Here is a 19,743-nt window from a genome sequence, read left to right as displayed (position 1 = left end):
CAGGAGAATCACAGGTTGAAGGTCAGCCTTAGCAACTTAGAGAACCCTTCTGAAAAATAAACAGAAACAGGGGAGTACAGTCAGAGGATTAAAGGAAGGAAGGAAAACAAGTCTGGTAAACTGAAGTGATCAGAACTCACTCCATCAGCTACCATGGGCAGGTCATGCCCCTGCAGAGAGAAATTCTAGACAATCCACAGTGATGAGCTTAAAACCAAGTCTCTGCTTAGCCATGCAGTTCAGCAAGCCTGGTAAAAGCTTTAAACATGACCATATGCAGGTTAAACATTTTTTATACCAAAACTTCATCCCTCACTAGCAACTGAGTACTGTTCTGGTAAATGAACAGGGTGCATAGTGGAACAGCAACACCCACCCCAAAGAGAACAGCGCAGATCACCCAACAGCCACAAGCCACTAGCAGGTGCCCAGTACAGGGCAAGGGCTGAATTTATGGCTATTCTGAGGACCAACTGCAAGCGACACAATTATAGACCAAGAAAACCCAGTGACATTAACTGTAAAATAATTAGAAAACAAAAGTGGTTAGCCAAGCACCATGGTTGCACGGCTGAACTCCAGGCAATTTAGGAGGCTGAACCAGGGGGATCCAAAATTTGTGGGCAGCCTGGGTAACTTAGGAAAACGTGACTCAAAATTTAAAAATGAATAAAGGAGCTAGGGATCTGGCTTAGAGGTAGACCAGAGGCAGAACACTTGTCTAGCATGAACAAGGCCCTAGGTTCCATCTCCAACACTGTCAAAAAAAAGAAAGAAAATGAAAAAAAGAGAGAAAACCTATAAGAGGGCAGAGAGCTGGGCATGATAGTACATGCCTGTAATCCTAGTAACTCCAGGGTTGAAGCAGGAAGACTACAAGATGGAGATCAGATTAGGAGGCCCTAAGCTACTGCACACTACTGTCGCATTGGTAGGCCCTGCCATCCCAGCTCTACTCTGTCCTTTCCTACCCTGCCAGGTGACAGTTGGCCAGGGTTCATATGCTGATTTGGGCATGGCCTCCTCTCGAGCTTCTCCTTAAGCCCACTCTAGCCCCTCTCTTTGTGGGAATTGTCAGAGAAGAAGCTCCATCTTTCCTTGTGGAATTATCTGATGAAGTCCAGTTTCGCCTCAAAGCTGAGGCGTGCCACTCAAGAGGATGAGGCAGGAGGGCTTCCTTTCTAGTTGGAGCCCAGACACTTGAGGCCAGCCCAGAAAACATATTTTTAAAATTCTGGGTCTCGGAGGTCGCTCAGGATAGAGCTAGGTGCCCAGGCAGGACAGGACAGCCAGTATCTGCAGAGAGGGTCACCAAGGAAGAGCTGCTGAGGGACTGAAGAGGTGCAGAGGGTTCTTTCCAAAGATTCAGCAGATGGAATGTGGAAGCCACCCAATGCCACCAGCAAAATGTGATGAGGACAAATACAGAGGCCCATAGGGAGGCTCTCGACACATTGTCCTGCTTCTGGTCACCACCTAGACGCCTCCAGGAAGGGCCAGCCAGCAGCTCCCTGTTCCCTGCTTTGTTCCAGAGTCTGCCCGGTACCCGGGCCCACCCTGCACCCAGCCCCAACCCTTCCTTTGGCTTCGTCCTTTCTCCTTCTCATTTCCTCTCTCACCTAAGTTAAACCACAGCAGGGGCAGCGCACAACAGAGGACCCATGCAGACCAGGCCTTCTGCTCCACAGAGCCCCACCCAGGCCAGGACACAGGTGCCACGGGAAAAGCCCTTTACCTCTGGAGCGCAGGAGGGAGGACTTGACATACAGGCAGCGGTTCACGTGCTCGCCTGCCTTCTGCGGCTGCTCGTAGATGTACTCATACTCCACGGTGCAGTTGGAACCTTGGCCGCAGTGAAGGACGTACTTGTAAGGGATGGCTCTATCCAGGCTCTGCCTGGGAATGACAATGCTGCCCTCGATGAGGGACCCGTACTCATGTAAGTCCCTGGAAATCAACAGACACTGGCCAGTTATCCGGAAGTCTTACATCAGAAGATTTTGTTCTCAAACACCCCAGGAACACAGACCCAAAATTATAGAATGGACACTGACCAAGATGGCATGTCTAGAACAGGGCAGGGCTTCCTTTCTAGTTAGAACAGAAAAAAGAGCCATGGCGAAGTGAGACAAAGAATGCATGCTGGGAGTATCAAACACACTCACCCAGGGAGCAGGGGGACCCTGGGGACTCACTGATCACCTCTAACAAACACCAAGGGGACTGGGGGCCCCAGGACTCACTCAGTGTAGTACATCTCGCAAGCGTCACTCCACTCGGGCTGTCCAAGCTCTTCTCCTCCCCTGATGAACACAGTGTGGAGCATGGGGTCGAAAGTGACATGCTTGGGAATGATGGCATGGAAATACACGGTGATCCCCTCCTCCGGGTTCAGCCAGCTGGAAGAGGGAAGGAAGCAGTTGGTCACCAACTGCTCCTGGCCCAGCCCACCTCCTCTTTCTCTACTGGTCATTTTCACACCTGGCCACTGCCCACCATGAGCGGCCAAGAAGAGGAAAAGAGAGTGTGAAACCCCAACCTGGCCAGCCCACCTCCCCTGCAAACCCCACAGCTGGACTTGTCACAGGGGCCCTCAACAGGTGCGGACAGCATCCCTGTGCCTGGGCGGGGCAGCCTGGTACCTTGAGGGGATGGCCTGAGTGCTGGCCTTCTGGTTCTTCTGCTCCTTCTCCTTTGTCACAGCAGCTGTGTAATTTTTGTCACTCCCTTCTGGCTTCCTCAAGTCTTTGGGCTCTGAGTTGATTTCACCTGGTTTTTCTCCAGGAGCAGCCAACCCGTCCTTGGTCTCACCCTCCTGAAATGAGCAACCAAGCCCCAGCCTGAAAGGCTGCCCCTCAGCCATGCATCTCACAGCAGCCCAGGTGGACTGTCCAGTCCTTCCAGTCTACTCCCATGGCCTCTGAGGACCCTTCCCCAACCTTGCCTGGGCCCTCCTCCCTCTCTCACTACTGGGCACACTAGTTCCTTCCCTTGAGAACAGGCTGCCACAAGATAACCCCAGGCCTTAGCACGCCAATCCTTTCATCTGAATGTGTCCCCAGGGACCCTAAAGCTCACCCCTCATTCCCTCTAGCCTCTGCTCCCCCAGCACCTCCCTGGAAGCCTCAGCCAGCTTCCCTGGCTGAGGGGCCACCTTCCCTCATGGCACCAACCATCACATTCCTGGGGACCCTCCTGGTACCCACCGTGCTCTTTTTCCCAGCTCATTTCCTGTTGCCTGGCTTGGCCTCAGTCTTCCCCCATCAAGAATGAGAGCTCCTTAAAGGAAGGCTTGATCTCCTTTGCACTGTCCCTAGCTCTCCATAACGTGCCACACAATCAGACTGAAGATGGGCTAGTGACTGGCTATAGCAGAAGGGGCCGGGAAGGCCAAGCAGTGTCCCCCAGCCCAACCTGGAGAGAAACTTGTACCTGGCACTGTTCCTTGGAAGCAGGGGGACTTGCCGGCAGCTCATTTGCTGCGACTGAACCTTATCTTTCATTTGTTTCCCAGTCCTGTTAACTGGAATATCTGGCTCAGCTGTAGTGTGAACTCCCTGGAGGAAATAAAGACCCCAGACTACTGGGGTCTGAGCCACAGAGACAAATGGAAAGGCTGCTCTGCCCCAACGGCTTAAGATCAGCTTTGGCCTTAATGCCGAGTGTAGGGTCAATAGTCCCTTCTTGCCTCCACAGCTGCCCTCCCAGAAAGGGAAGTAACGTCTCACCCACATGGCATACCAAAGGTGCTAGGGCCAGTCCCATGCCCCCGGCCGCCACTCACTATACTCACCCCAGAGGCTGGGACCTCCACGTGCTGCCTGGCCCTCTGTGCTTCTTTCTGAGGCTCAGAATCCCCTTTGGACTCAGGCAGCGGGAGCCCTTGGGCAGCATCTTCAGGCTTAGGGTGGGCTTTGCAGATAGATGTGGGTGGCCCAGACACCTCCTGAGAGAGGCTCCTGGCCCCAGAGGGTGTGGAAGTGTGGAGATCCATTTCTTCCGTGTGGTCCTGTGGTGCTGGCCTGCTCTGAGCCACATCTCCTGTGGCTGCACCCCTGCACTGGCCAGATGGACCAGCATGCGGGGCTTGGCTTTGGGCCAGGGCTGCGTCCTGGGACCAGGGATGTGAAGGTGAATTTGGACTCTGGGGAATGGAAGGCGATGGGGACAAGGAACCCTGTTCTGAGGAAGCAGTAGTGGCCTGATTCTTCCTCCTTTTCTTTCTTTTGTTCTAAACAGGAGAGACATACCAATTTTACTTCTTAGGTTTACTACAACTTGCCCCACGTTTCCCTCCCATTTTTGTGTCCCAATTTCTCATTGGTCATTTCTGCAACTTCTTTATCATGGGTGGAACTGAATTAAGAAACCAAGGGTGGGGGGTAGGGGAACCAAGGAGCAAGAGGCCAGGCAGAGCCTTGCATAAAGGGGCTGGGGGTGTCACTACAAGATTGCTCTTGGACACTACAACATTCATGTACTGTTCACGTGACACTCTTCGTAGTATGTGTCACAAGCAAGAAAACCAGAATAAAGGTGAGAAGACTGCAGAGTGTGGAGGAGCAGTAAGACTGCTCCTGAGCTCTTGAAGGCTCAGGCAGCTCCCAGGCAAGGTTCCTGCCTTGAAAACCAGTAACACAGCTTGTGAGGAGCAGGCCACTGGGACCCTGGCCCCAAGGGCTATGATGCTCTAGAGGAGGTGTCAATGGGCCACTGAAAGCAAGTGGTTCGTACATCCTGAGTCCTGGCTATATGTGGGGACACCCTGCCACCCCAGACAGCTGGGGGTGAACCTGCACCTGCCCTAGACCCTCACTCCTTGCATTAAGCCATCAAGAAAAAGGAAGAACTTGGGTACATCTGTGCCTAGGATGTGTGGCCATCTTCTGAGTCACTATGCAGCTTCCACAAGAATCCTAGCTGACCTTCCTGCAGAACTGCTCAGATGCCCACGAAATCCCTCCAGGTACCCAGAGCACTCCTAGCCTGACTCATGCTCTTGACTGGGCTCATGAGAGTCAGCGCCCAGTGCGTGCAGTAGAAAGACAGGGCTTAAGAGACTTTTTTCTATTTATGGTGCTGAGGAAGGGACCCAGGACTTTGCACAAGAAAAAAAGATTTAAGACAGAAACTTCTCCATCTTCCAAGGGCAACCAAATCACCCAAGACATTGTTAACATGTGCAGTGACTCAGCAGTCTGGGTGGGCCCCAGGGTACTCATTTCCACAGGCTCCTTGGAGGCCTATGCTGCCCGCTCAGGCCCAGTCATGAGCATGAGATAGTGCAGTCACTGGTGGTCTTCTCCATGACACCTCAGGGTCACTAGGAAGCCTCTGAGACTGCTGGACAGGTCTGGGGTCTCCTGACCTTAATGGTGTCTGTCAGCATCCTGATGGTTCCAAGAAATTGCTGAAAACTACCACATCAAAGCAGTGTAGGCTCTGGGAGGGACATATTCCCTAAGCCCTTCCCAGAGACCCTGAAATGTCAGTGCTTAATCCAAGCGGTGCTGCCTCCATACTGAGCCACTGAGTGATATGGGCCTCTGTGAGGCACAAGGACCATGAGGGCATGAGGGCAAAACAGGGTCCTGTCCCACGATGCTGACAGCATCCTGAGGCAGGCTAAGACACATCATGAGACATGCCAAGCACAAATCAAGCCAGGAGGGCATGGTGGGAGGTCAGAGGCCACTCTGACTCATATGCTTTCTGGAGAAGGTGGCAAGAGGCTGAGTCTGAAAGATGCAGAACCTCTAATCCAACCTGCTCTGCTTGGCAAGGATTCACAGGTCTTTGTGTAGAAACATGAGCCCTGCCTCCTAAGGCTCCTGCTCACCCAGGATGAAAGCCAAAATCCAGCACACAAAGACCCCATGAGGCTCAGGCTGCTCACTGCCCTCACCCAGTGCAAGCAGCAGCTCTGGAGGTGAGTGAGGCCTGGACACAGGCAGTGACTGCAGCAGCACCTGGAGGCAGCACTGAGCGCAGAACAACTGAACCAGGGCACCTCCAGGTGGGACACAGGTACCTGAGAGCTGGGAGCCAGGGTGAGTGAGGACAGGTGGGCTTGGGAAAGGCACTCCGCCAGCTCAGCCAACACCTGCGGTAGGCCTCTGCCTTAGGACAGGTGGAGCATCAAGGCTGAGGTGATAGAGCATGGAATGGGCAGAAGTGCAGAGGGGCTAACGCCTAGGATGCGGTCCACATAAGAAATGGAGAGACTTCAATGCCACTAAGGGGGTACAGCATCAGGGATGGGGTCAGGCCAGCAACACAGACAGGGATGGCTAGTCCTCATGCAAGTGGGCAGTGGGATATAAATGCCGAGAGGAGGGGGGCAGTGAAGCTCCCTGTGGAGGCCCAAGGGAAAGAGGCTGACAGGTGGGTGCTACATGCTTCCAAGCCCCCAGGGCCAGCTGGCTCATCCCTGTAGCAGATAAGGGCTGTGAGGAGCCAGGGGCAGGCTGCAATGAGGACAGTGAGGTCTCGCCCCTGGAAGCTGCTTGACACATCCTTCCAGCAACCTGGCTACCAGAGCTTTGCGTGGGAGGGCCTCCTGGCAGAGCCACAGGGACATCCACCTGACACACCTTTCCATGATATTCTCCAATTCCATCCATTTTCCTGAAAATGCCATAATTTTATTCTCTTTTAATGCTGAGTAGTATTCCAGTGTGTATAAGTACCACAGTTTCTTTATCCATTCATATGTTGAAGGGCATCAAGTTTGATTCCACAGTTTAGCTATTGTGAATTGAGCTGCTATGAACATTGATGTAGCTGTGTCACTGTAGTTTGCTGATTTTAAGTCCTTTGGGTATAGAGCAAGGAGTGAGATAACTGGGTCATTTCCCTCTGTTCTGAAGGAGCATCCTTTGTTCCCTGGATGAAGCACTGAGGCAGGGAGCTGTGGATGCCATGTGACCAAGGAATGGGATGGTCCAGAGCACTAGAGACAGTGGCCAGGAGGGTAAGGAGGCAGTGCAGACAGGCAGAGCCACACCTGCACTTCAGGGCTACCAGCTGGGTGCCTAGATTGATCTTGCCTACAGCCTCAGGATTCATCGGTGATATGAGCAATAAATTCAACATAACCAATGTGAGTTGCATTTTTGGTAATTTGGAAACAAAACATTTCTAATGGTTTGAATAATCAAATCTCAGAGTAGGTTATTTTCTTCTTACAGAAGTGAAAACTAAGTCCAGGTAACTAATGTCCTAACTGCCAGGATGAAATGGATGCTGGGGTCTTGTAGATACCTGCAGGTCACCACGTGGCACAGAGGACCCTCCAGGTCCATCAGAGTATACACCCTGCTTCAACCTTAGAACAGCTGCTAGCTGCCCTCTAGGAGGGGAGTGGTCAGCAGGAGGCACTCAGCAGCAGGACCTTAAGAGGGCAGGAACCCTGGTTGGGGCTTGCAGGTGCCCTGAAGAGGGCCTGGCTATACCCTCCATGACAAAGTGGTGTGGAGACTGCAGGAAATGCAGAGGTGGCCCAGGGAAGCCCCTTGGAAGGACCCCAACCAGTTCCTGGAGGACAATGCCAGGGAAGTTGGTCAGTGACAGCCCCCTGTGTACCCGCACCCTTTTGGCCATACCTAGGCAGCAGCAGACCACTCATTTCCAATACAAGCACAGCCCAAATCCCTGATGGACAGAACTGCAGAAGCTCAGGTGCCCCTGGAGGAAGGTCCATACCGGGCTTCCAAACTCACCAGGGCCCAGCCCAACTCATGTGTGAAACAATGTGTGACCATGGTACTCAGGACAAACCATAGCCCTCCATGAGTGACCGCATCCCCCCTGCAGGGGTGAAGAGGCTCTGCTTTCCTCATGTGCATAGCACCTTCATTACACAAGTGAGCTTCTTGTGTTGTAGTGAACCTGGAACATGCCCAACCAATGCTCTGGAAAATGACAGGGCAGGATTGGAACCCCAAGGAGCAGACATCAAGCTCAGTAGGGTACACACCATACCACTGGTGTCTCAAGCACAGCCTGCTGATGGGCCTGTGCCCAACTTGGATGCCACCTGGCTGGTAAGTAGACCCCTGGGTGGCCTGTGGATGTCAAGGGAGAGACTTCCACAAGAAATAGAAGCTGGGAGTCAGGGTGAGCAGGAAGGATATGCAGCACAGAACAGAAAGATGGCACCCCCAAAATGACCTGCCACAGGGTCCAGCTGTTCCAGGGCTGGCGGGAGGCTCTGCAGCCAGAAACACAGACTACCTGCTCATCGTCCGCAGTGAAGGTGTCCAAGACCTCGCACAGAGCAGCCTCATTCATTCTCCTCTTGCCGGGAAGGTGCTGGGCAGCTTCCTGCTCACCAGGTACATCCTCTATGGCATCTACAGAAGGTCCAGAGGCCACTACCTATTGAGATATGACCCCTTTAGACAGCGCAGGGTCACCCACATACCCTGGAGCCCTGCCCCAGCCAGGCCCAATTAGGGAAACCTCATGGAGCAGGGAAAACACAACACAGAGCCCAAGGCAGCTGAGGCCAATAGGAAGGGGGATGCAGGTGGGCAAATCAGGTCCTGGTCCCCTGGAACATCCACCTGAACACCTGGGCCCCTGCTTCCAACAAATACAGCTGCAGAGGCACCAGAGGGGGCAGGTCATTCCAGGCACCCAACGCTCAGCCAAGCACAGCATTCAGAGCCTCCGGAGGTCAGGTGTGCCTCCACCAGGAAGCCTCTGTCAAATCATGCCAGCAAAAGGCTGAGGAAGGGAAGCCACTGAGGGCCTAGGGCCACTTGGAGCCTCCCACCTGACCCACTCAGGCCCCTGCTAGGTCGCTTCCTTGCTGCTGGAAGAACAAATCTCTAAGCCTCTGGAAGGATGCAGAGCCAGCAAGCAGAAGCCCACAAGCCAGCATCCAGTGGCCACTGAAGAAAGGGCCAGAATGAGGCTGGCCACCTCCCCATGGCCCTGTGGACCATAGCACTCTCTTGGGCAGGTGGTAGGACATGCTCAGTTCTGCTGGGGAGGGCTGGGAAGTGGCTGGTGACTTCATCCTGGCTTCTGAGGTCCAGGCCACTCCCAGCCTCTGCCCACCTCCTGGGAACATCGGGTCTTAGCTCGGAGACCTTCTCTCAACAGCAATACCAGCTCAGGTGAAGCATGATGCAGGCTCACTATGGGACTGGGAAGCCACTGCCCAGAGACACTTACCGTGCTCACCTGTGCACTTAGCTCCCAGTTTCTTTCAGTTGCAGCTTCTGCATCTTCAGGCATGTGTTTTAAATAAATCTCCTGTGACAACACCACACACAGTGTGAAAATCATACAAAAATAGACAGTTTGGAGTGGTTTTGCTGCTGTTTTGTAGTGCTGGGGCTGGAACCCAGGGACTCACACATGCTGGCAAGTGCTCCACACGGAGCCACACCCCTGCCCCAAACATTTGAAAGTAAACACTGTACTACGCTCCCACTTCATCACCCCAAAAGCAACCAATCTCACAGTGCCCCCAACCTCTGCCAATTCTGAGCTACTCATCTCTCTGAATGAGCTTGTTCTGCATGTTTCCTATAATAGGCCTCACACAGTTTGTGCCTTGCACCTTGGGTTCCTCCTTGTAGCGCTGCGTGTCTGAGGTCCACCCTCGTTACAGTTTGGATACATACACTTCCTTCTTTATTATGGCTGACTGATATTCCACTGAGTGTATACAGCCTAAGTAGTTTACCTGCTGTTCACCCGCTGAGGACAACCTGGGTTGCTGTGCCACTGGACTGCCATGGCTCTGCTGCTCTGAACGTGCAGACAGGCATTTGTTCAAACACCCGTTCTCTTTTCTCTTGGATGAATACTTAGTGCAACTGCTGGGTCATATGGCATTCTGAATTTAACTTTCTGATAAGCTGTCACACTGCTTTACAGAGTAGCTGTAGGACTTCACATTCCCCACAGCATGACACCACAGCTCCAACTTCTCCACCTCCTCACCAACACCTGTGATTTGATACTTTTTATCACAGCTATCCTAGTGTGTTTTAGGTGGTGTGTCAAGAGGTTTTGCATTGCACTTAACCACCAATGGGTGCTGATGCCTTTCACAGGCTTCTTGGCCTCTTGTATATTTTCTTTGGAGAAAAGCTTTTGCAACCCAGCTGTGGCAGTGCATAATTGTTATTGCAGCTGCTCCAGAGGCTGAGGCAAGAGGATCTCAAGTTCAAGGCCATCCTGGGTGATTTAGTGAGACCATCTACAAATAAAATAAGGACTGGGATGCTGTTCAGAGGTAGTGTTGGTCTAGCATGCAGGAGGCCCTGGATTCAATTCCCAGTATAAAGAAAGAAGGGAGGGGAAGGCAGGCTGCTTCAGGCAAATCTTTTGTCCAGAATTAAGTTGGACTGTCTTTTTGTTGTTGAGTCATGAGTTCTTTATATATCATGGATACTAAACCCTTATCTGATACATGATTTACAAATACCTCTCCATTCCATTGGCTGCCTTTTCAGTTTTTCTTCTCCTCCTCTAAATGAAAAAAGTTTAAATTTTGATGAAATCCAATTTTTCTACTTTTTCCTTTTGTTTCTAGTGCTTTCGATGCCACAATTAAGTAAGTTTTGTTAAACATTTGGTGACCAAATGCCAACTCTATGATATTCCCTCAAATTGAGTTTTATTTCTATAAAGTCATCAGTAATGTCTTCACCTTCATTTCTACTTTAGTTTCTTTCACACCTTTTAAAAATATATGCTTTATTTGTTTGTTTGTTTATTTATTTTCATGTGGTGTTGAGGATGGAACCCATGTGCTAGGCAAGGGCTCTACCCCAGTCTGGAATCTTTGCTCATTGGTGTTTTGCAATTGCACACATTGATGGTGTTTGTTGTTGCATATTGGTGCATGCAATACACAATGTAACAATACCATTTTGCCTGGATTCCTCCCCAGCAGTTCCCCTCCCTCCCCACCTCCCACCTGCACCTTCTTTTCTTCCACTGGTCTCCCTTTGATTGTCATGAGGTCTGCCCCCACTTTCCTTTCCCTTTTTGTTCTATAGCTTCCATATAAGAGATAAAATACAGGACCCTTGACCTTCTGAGTTCTTTACATATTATCTCCTTTTTTTTAATTAATCTAAAAGTTTATGGATCTTGTTGGTCTTTTGAAAGACTCAACCTTTTGATTCATTGTTTTTTCTCTGTTGCTCTTCTATTCTCTCCTTTTCAAAAAATCTCTGCTCTAATATTTAGTATTTCCTTCCTTCTTTGTCTTTGGGTTTAGTTTCCTCACCTTTTCCTAGTTTCTTAAGGTATGAAGTTGAGATTGGACACAGGGCTCTTGTCCTCAATCGTTATCTTTTTTTCATCTTCTTTTTTTTTTTTTTTTTGTGACAGGGTCTTACTAAGCAGCTGAGGCTGGCCTTGAACTTTGGATCCTCCTGCCTGGGCCTCCTGGTCACTGAGATTACAGGCATGTACCACTGAGCACAGCTATGGTTTCTGGCTATTACTCATTTTTTTCTTCCACAAAGATTCTTCACTTACTCTATGAATGTTTAAAAAGAACCTTGTCCAGCTGCGCAATGCAACATTTTTAATTGCCATGCCCTAAGTGTCTCTGCGGTGACTCCCACTGGAGGTTTCAGCCAAGCCTTCAGTATCCCTCAAGATCCAGGTTTGGGTGGCCTTCCCTGCTGAGGAAGAGGTGACTCCAGGGAAAGGACACAACCATACACCACACACACACACCTCTTTCCTCACACACAGACCTTGCACCCTGACACACATGCACAAATCAACACTCACCTCACACACACTACATACACCAGACACTACACACATATACCTTCCCCTGCAGGCATCACATATATTGCATCCCAGTGTGTCACTGCCACACTCCGAACCACAGAGCACCCTCTGCAAGGAACCTCACAAACCAGACCCAGCCCAGGAACAGAAAGCCCCAATCCCCCCCATGCCCAGGAGGAAGCCTGGGAGCAGGTGCCCCACTCTGGGTGTCTGTGAGCTGGAGCTGAGTCATGGAGCACACCTAGTGCTCCTGAACACCTGCAGGGAGATCCCTCTCAGAAGCTTCCTGGGGCTCCAGTGGGTTCCTTTACCAAACAATAATTCCCCAGTGCCTGACAACTCCCAGAGGCCAATGGGACCCCACTCTGAGGAAGAGCACCTGCCAACCAGGGAGCACCCAAACACAGGCCCTGCAACACAGTAGAGGTGTACCCAGCCCATACCTCAACACGTAGACCCAGAGGGTAGTGGGACCCACACATAGCCCAGCCACAGCTCCTGAGATACCCACATATTTGGTCCAGGGCTGGGAAAGGGAGGTGGAGACCCAGGGCCTGAAGCCCGTAGACTCCTGTGGGGATGGACCAGACACTGGGGCAGCCAGGCCACTGCCCATGTGGTAGCACTTCTAGGGCCAGCTGGACTGCAGTGCAGTAAGTTTGCAGGGAAAAAGTCGGGCAGCAGGGGACACATGGAGGCAGTGAGGGTGGCTCAGACAGCCCAGCTTAGCCACCAGGGAAACAGAGCAGGGGCAGGGATGGGTGGAGGCAGCATGGCTCACTCACTCTTTGGATGGTCCAGGACCCTTCATCGGAACTGGGCTCAGCTGCATTTTCCTGCCAATCACTGGAGCCTGGGGACAAGCACAGGTCCCCATCTTCCTTCAGCACTTCCCTGCATTCCATCTCTTCCTTCAGGGATTAGGCCACCAAGGAGTTATTGTTCTCAGAATCTACACAGGCAGGTGAAGGACAGGTCAAATCATGGAAAAGGCAGGGAGCACCAGAAGGCCACACTGGGACAACCCCTGCAAGATCAGCCCTATCCTCCCCCAAGGCCCTGGTGTGGTTTCTGCTACCAGCCAGGCAGGATGTGGCCAAGGATTCAGCCCCAGCTGCAAAGAGCGAATCAGACAGAAAGAGCCTGGGGTGGCAGGTGCATGTAACCCAGCAACTGGGGAGGCTGAGGCAGGAGGATTCCAAGTATGAGGCCAACCTCAGCAACTTAGTAAAGCCCTGTCGCAACATAAAAATAAAAAGGGCTAGGGATGTGGCTCAGTAATAGAACACCTCTGGGTTCAATCACTATTATCAAGGAAGAAAGAGAAAGGGGTGGTGCAGGAGAAATGGAGAGGAAAAGAAAAGAAAGAGTCAGGGCAGGGCCAATGTCCACAATACTCCAGCTCTGCAGCTCTAAAACAGAATCTGCCCTTTCCTTCCTACAAGAAAACTCCCCCTTCCTCAGGGGCAGGAAGCCTCAGATCAGGTACCTCCCAGTGGAGGCCTGCCTCCCTTAGCCTAGCACTACCCCATCCATCTACCCTCTTGTCTATGGAGAACCTCACCTGACCAGTTATGTCACCCACCGAGTGCACACACAGCCACTCAAGATTGTATACCTGAGCCCAAATTTAATCCTTCGAAGACTCTCTCTTGTCAAACCTGGGTCTTGATGACATGGTGCCATTTCAAGCCTGTGCCTGGAACCTTCTCTGAGCTGACTGCCCAAGGCCCAGGTCTGCTGGGCTCCAGGTGTTCCCTCCCCTAACCCCTGCTCTCTTTCCTCTCCCAGCTCTTTTACCACTGCATCTCCTCCCTACACATTCTATGAAGACCTTAGGCCCAGAGTGCTGGAGGAAGAAGACCCTCAGTTACACACACTAAAGGAGGCCCAAGTGCAGGTCTCAGACCCTATACCAAGTCCTCCTGCAGGACTCAGACCCTATGCCGAGTCCCTGTGGAGAACTCAAACTCAACACCACCCACATGCAGGACTCAGACCCTATACCAAGACTTCTAACTTCCCCACACAACACATCACCAAAAAGTTGGAAAATTTTCTGCCACATACCCTACTCCCAGACCACTTTCCTTTCACAGCTAACACTTAACAATAAACCCAGGATTCTGACGGGCCTCTCTCCCATTATACCAGCTGGATGGGCAACGTCATCCAGTCAGAACCTGGCATTTTCTCTGGCCCCAGGGACAGAGTCAGGAGCTCCAGGGCTCCTACTGGAGTTGGATACACCCACCCTCTCCTGGAGGGGCCACGATGATGAGCTGGATGTTGGACCTTGACCAACATGAGTTTCACCTGCAGCCTGAGGAAATAGCTGTAATGTGCAAAAGGGTTGGGTTTCCAGGACCAGAGAAAGGAGCAAGACCCTAGGCATACCCAAACTTTCAAGCCAGGTCCTGGCTTCCTGTGTTCTGCAACACAAACATCCCCAGGGACTGTAAATCTCAACAGGCAGTCCAACAAGAACAAATAAAAGTGTCCATCTGATTTCCAAAACACATCTGGCTTCCCTGTTAATGGAGATTATAATTGGATCCACAGGTGCCACTTCTGCCCACCCCACTGGACTATGAACAAAATGAAGCACCCCCAGCACTGGGGAGGGGAGGGTGGAAGAGGAGATGAAACCTCAGGCACACTGCAGCCAAGGCAGCTAGAGAGGCTGGGGGCTAGCAGAGGTTGCCCTGGTAAGCATTCAATACTGGGGTGCAGGAACATGTTCTCTAGACAGACTGGCCAGGAGCAGGAATCTGTCTAGGGAAGCAGCCCAGCAGCTGCAGGTGGCTGGGCATAGCCAGGCCAGGCTGCCCACAGCTTCAGACCCTGCCAGGTCAGAGCATTCCATCTGTTCAGCACACCAATTTCCTTAGAAATATGAGGAAGAGCTGGACACAGTGGCAAAAACTTGTAATCCTAGTAACATAGGAGGCTGAAGCAGGAGGATCACAGGTTCAAAGCCAGCCTCAGCAATGAGGACCCATCTCAAAATAAAAAAATAAAAAGGGCTGGGGATGTGGCTCAATGGTTAAACACCCCTGGTTCAATCCCCAAGACTAGAAAGTGTGTAAAAGCTCACACCAGCTCACTGACACTAGGCAAGCTCCAAAGGCCCCTGAAATGCTCCACTTCAAGAGATCAAATGCCAAATGTATGTTATGATAATTCTGTGACAACTCAAAAGCAAACACACCAGAGCATAGCACAGCAGGCTTTGCCAGCCCATTGTGTGGCAGGTGCTGGGGGCAGAGGGGCGCAAAACTGAGACACCAGATGCCACAGCCCAGGCCTCTTCCTCACCTGGTGAACATCCACTCCCTCCCAGGCTGGGCCTCCAGTGGAGTCCCCTGGGAGGCCTCAAGCAGAAGGGACCTTGCTATTTGGACTTCATTCTTGTTAGATGGGGTCTTACCCACTCATGCCAGGGACTGGACTGAACCGCACCCACCCTGGGCCTCAGAGTTAAGGCTGCTTCCCTCCCAAGTGGTGTTCACCATCCTGGCTCTAAGCAGCACACTCCCCACCTCCCAGGAGCCTTGATGTTCTGGTGACTCTGAACTTACTTCCTCCATCATAGAAACATACATCCTCCAGGAAAACACAGAATAAAAAAGAAACACGCTGCCTGGACCGTCACGCCTCCTCCAGGAACCTCCCAGCATTGGGGAAGGAGTTCCAACTGGGTCCCTGGGTACCTGGGCAGGAAAGGGTGGCCCACACCTCTCAAAGCCCTCACCCCACCCCCACCCCCTGCCTGTGCAGAGACCCCAGGTTTCCCCCCATGCCTTCATCCAAGGGACCTCTAGGCCTGGGTACCTGGCAGAACACACCGGGGCCTGGGATTCCTACCAGCAGGTGAAATCACCTGGAGAACCTCCGAGTGACTGAGAGGAGTGGCCTCCCTCTGCTGCAGAGCCAAGTCCCCAGTTCCTGTTTCAGCTTCAATTCCTGTAAACAGTTAATCCCAGGTGTGATGAAGCCAGGGCTGGCACCCCTGCCAGGCTCTGGCTTAGGGGAGGTGCCAGGCCACTCCGCCCTCTCTCCCTACCTGCAGGGATGGGCACCCCCTGGAAGGCAGCCCCTGGTAGTGTAATGGATGACAAACCCAGGCCTGGATATAAAATAAACTATAAAAACACTGCCATGAGAAGTAGTGCCTAGAAAAGGGAGGGTTCCTGCCCTTTCTAGTCAGTTATCTCCAGGAAACCTGATTAATAGAATAGACCCCTATCTTTTGCCTTTTGGAATGTAAATAACTACCCCTAGGAATATAACTTCTCCCCTTTGAAGGCTCAGGGACATGGCTAGAGATTTGCCCTTTGCTGCTTCTTCTCTGATTCCTGCCACAGTAGGATTCCAGTATGAGAAGAATCAGGGGCATTTGATAAAAAGGCCCCATGTCCCTGTTCTCAGGAAGATCCCTCTTTGTTCTGGTTCTGCTGGCAAGTGGTTCTGGGCCCATCCCAGGCCCTTGCCAAAAATAAAAAGGGGCAGAGGGCAGTGGCCTTTCAGGGAGGCTCTGCAGCAGGATGAAGGTGGATTGCCTCTTCCCAAAGGGATGGGGACTAAATGAAGCCCCTCAGGGTGCTGTGCCTGCCCCTTTGGCCCTTTTCTGGCCATGGTCAGGGAACCCCCTGTCTTGTCGCATCATTGATTTTAATGCCAACCCCACAGCAAGCCTATGAAGACAGGCTGGCACTGTTTATCACTCAGACCAGCACCCCTTTTCTCCCTCAATCCAGGACCAGCAAGACCTCAAACACAGTTCAACCTGCATGTGGGCTCCAGAGGGTTCAAGTCCTATCTCTTCCTGTTACTAGCTGTGTGGCTGTGACAAGTTACTTAAACTCTCTGTGCTTCACTCTCAGCATCTGTAGGACAGGGATTTATAATAATGTCATGTTTAGCACCATGCTGGGAACATCACAGTTAGCAGCTTGGCTTTTTAAAAATCTCTGGGACTGCAAACCCTCCCCCACCCAAGGCCCCAGCTGGCGGATGTTCTTCCTGATACCCAGGGGTGGGGAACCCTGGCAGGCTTCACCATTCCACAGCTCTATCTTCACAAGGCAAGGAATCTACAGCCACTCAGGATCACCAGGTGCATCTGCCCTAGGCCCAAGGTGCAAGGCCCAGCTAGGTTCCAGAAGAAAAGATGGACTCCAAATCTCACAGTAATTCAAAGCCCCTCCCCAAAGAGCCAGAGACAAAACACCAAGGAAGCAAAAATCAACCAAAGAAAGCAGCTACCACCTCACACCTCCTGTGGCCCAAAGAAAGCACCTGAAAATGAGAGCGTGCCCAGGCAGAGCAGGGGGAGAACCCACTCATACCCACTCACACCCATGACACCTGCTCAACGGACTAAGGGTCAGCTGTGGGCAAGCAGCAAGTTGAAATAAGGACTTTGTTCCCACTCAAGCACAGGTGTGTGTGGCACATCTCCAGAGCACATGTGTGGTCCTCTCCCAGGCCCTCCCTGCTATGCACAGGTTGCAGATTCAAAGGGTGCTCTGGGTGTCCTTGGGGCTGGGGGAGAGCAGTGCTGTCCTCTGGGAGTGCAGTGCTGCCCTCTGGGAGTGCTGTGCTGCCCTCTGGGAGTGCTGTGCCACTTAGGCTCTGGGGCAGTGGGACAAGAGCAGGGGAGGTAGTTTCTCTATCCCTGTCTTCAGCAAGGAAGACCCATCTGACAGCTGGTGCCCTCCTGTCCCTCCACCGACAGCCTGGGCAGGCTGTGGGGACCCTCCCAGGGTATTGCAAACCCACAGAGCCCTCCCCCTCCAGCAGCCTCAGAAACCTCCCAAGATATCTTCTGGAATATCCAGGGCCCTTCAGCTCAGCCAGAGGCTTTTCATCCCCAAAGGGGACTAAACTCCAGTTCCCTCAAAGAAAAGAGATGGGAAACTTTAAGCAGGACAGATGATGACTCCAGTAAAGAACTCACAAAACTACTTGAGGAAAGTGCCCCCTGGGAAGAGTTCTGTGGGGGGAGGGGCCAGGCCTCCCTGAGGCTGCAAGCTGGCCCTGCTCCCATCTGCCTGGAAGGCACAGATGCCCACACTCTCCACTTACCCCAGTGCCTCTTGGGATTTGCCTGGTCCTGGGGCTGTAGGAGGCAGCCTCTCTTCACACTGGCTACAGAACTTGGAGGCCTCCTGGCAGGAGATGTGCTGTCTCTGGCTGGGGGATCCTGTAGCCCTGGAGGTCTGAAAGAGAAGCAAGAGTTCCCAAGGCAGCAGCTATAAACTGTGCCTCCTGTCATGTGACCACAGTCCCATTTAAGTTTCATTTTGTGAGAAAGTGAGATTGCTGTAGCCAGAAAGTTCCCCTGGCCAATGGAAATCCAGCAGCAGTCTGACTCCTGTGGCTGCTCATGGTCATTGCCCAATCCCAAGTCCCACTCTGCCCTGGATCCCCTTCCATCCAGAAGCCCCCTTCTGTCTGGGCCACCACCCAGGGAGGCTAAGACTGCAGCTCAGACTGAGGCCAGGCCAGCTTTCCAGACAATCACTGAGAACTTGGGGGAGGTGGGCAGGGAACTCAGGTGGACCTTCAGCTATGGAAGAACCTTGGCCTAACACAGAAGACCCCTAGGCAGCCTGCAAAGCTGCTTGGAAAGCGAGCCTTTCTCCTAAAAGTTACTACAGCGGTTACAGAGGCGGAGCCTCAGGTCTCAGATCCCCCGTCCCGCTGCGCTAAGCGCTCTAGCTGCAGCCTTTTCACCCCAGCTGTGCTGTCTGGGGGCTCCTGCGCGACCCCCGGGCTGGAGCGGGACACAGGTAGGTGGACTGTCCTCCAGGGATGTCGCACCATACCCAGGAAAGGCCTGCAGCCGGAGAGCTGGGGTGGAGACAGCGCTGAACCGCATCCCTTCGAAACCGAAACTTTGAACCAGCAGGAAGAGGCGGCCTGCGCTTAAGGACGCAACACTGCCCCAGGGCCTCCTCACCACCCGGCCTTGCACCCCGACCCGTGGGACCTTAACTACCCACTGGACAGCACCCAGCCCAGCGAGACTCATAACCCGCACCTGCATCCCGCATCACCTTCTCTAGAGGTCTCTGGCGCCCAGGAGACCTATATTCCGCATCCCCGCACCCTACGCAATGGAATCCGGTATCCAAGGAGTGTATCCTTGCCAGAGGGACCCTTGGCACCCACAAGACCCGCAGCCCCCCATGTCTGAATCCTGCCAAGCGAGATCCCGTCACCTACCCGCTGGCACCTACAGCGCAAAGCGCCTAGCCGCGGTCCCGCGCTCTTTTCATCCATAGGTCACGTGCCGCGAGGCGCCTCCTCTCAGCCAGCCTCCTAGCCACTGCTGGGTACGTAGGGATGTGGCCGGGAATTCCCCACCACGTGATACCCCCAGAGGACCTGTCACCCTCCCAGATCACCGCTCCTTCCCCCTGGGAGGCGTCCCCTGCCGCTTTGCGCCTGACAGGTAATGGAGGAAGCTCTGATCCTGATTTCCAAGGGCTTGGGGTCCCTGAATCCTCCTCACACCCACCGAGGGCCAGGAGAGCCTTGGGATCCTCCCATCTCAGCCTCCAGAGTGGCAGGGATTATAGGTGTGGCCCCTGTGCCCAGGATGAGTCATATTCTTTTAGTGTTGGTTGCCATCCCCTAACAGAATTGCATGGCCAGCTAGTGGGTCACTGTCCTCCTTCACAGGGAATTTATGATGCTAATTCATTTATTTCTTAAATGTGAACTTCAGAGACATCAGAGAAATTCAAGTGGGGGCTGCTGAGAATTCTCACCTCAACAAAACCAATGAGAAAACTTGCAAAAAAAAAAAAGGCCCAATCAGCTTTTTAAGAATTCTGGAAATTAGGAAAAAAACCACTACATTTTATTGGTGTGTGTTAATTATACAGGATGATGAGTATCATAGGGGTGTATCTGTACCTACAGGGAAACATAATTTGGCCAACTTCATCTCTAGTA

At 52.5% G+C, this 19,743-nt stretch overlaps 1 pseudogene; it reads right to left on the bottom strand.

Moving 5' to 3' along the window:
• LOC144251405 (E3 ubiquitin-protein ligase RNF213-like) overlaps nt 1-18,829 on the bottom strand; it is a 105,875-nt pseudogene extending 87,046 nt beyond the window's left edge.
• Between the last annotated feature and the right edge of the window lie 914 nt (nt 18,830-19,743).

Source organism: Urocitellus parryii (genome assembly GCF_045843805.1).
Source record: "Urocitellus parryii isolate mUroPar1 chromosome 13 unlocalized genomic scaffold, mUroPar1.hap1 SUPER_13_unloc_2, whole genome shotgun sequence".
NCBI lineage: Eukaryota > Metazoa > Chordata > Mammalia > Rodentia > Sciuridae > Urocitellus > Urocitellus parryii.
This window is presented reverse-complemented; position numbering and strand designations above follow the sequence as displayed.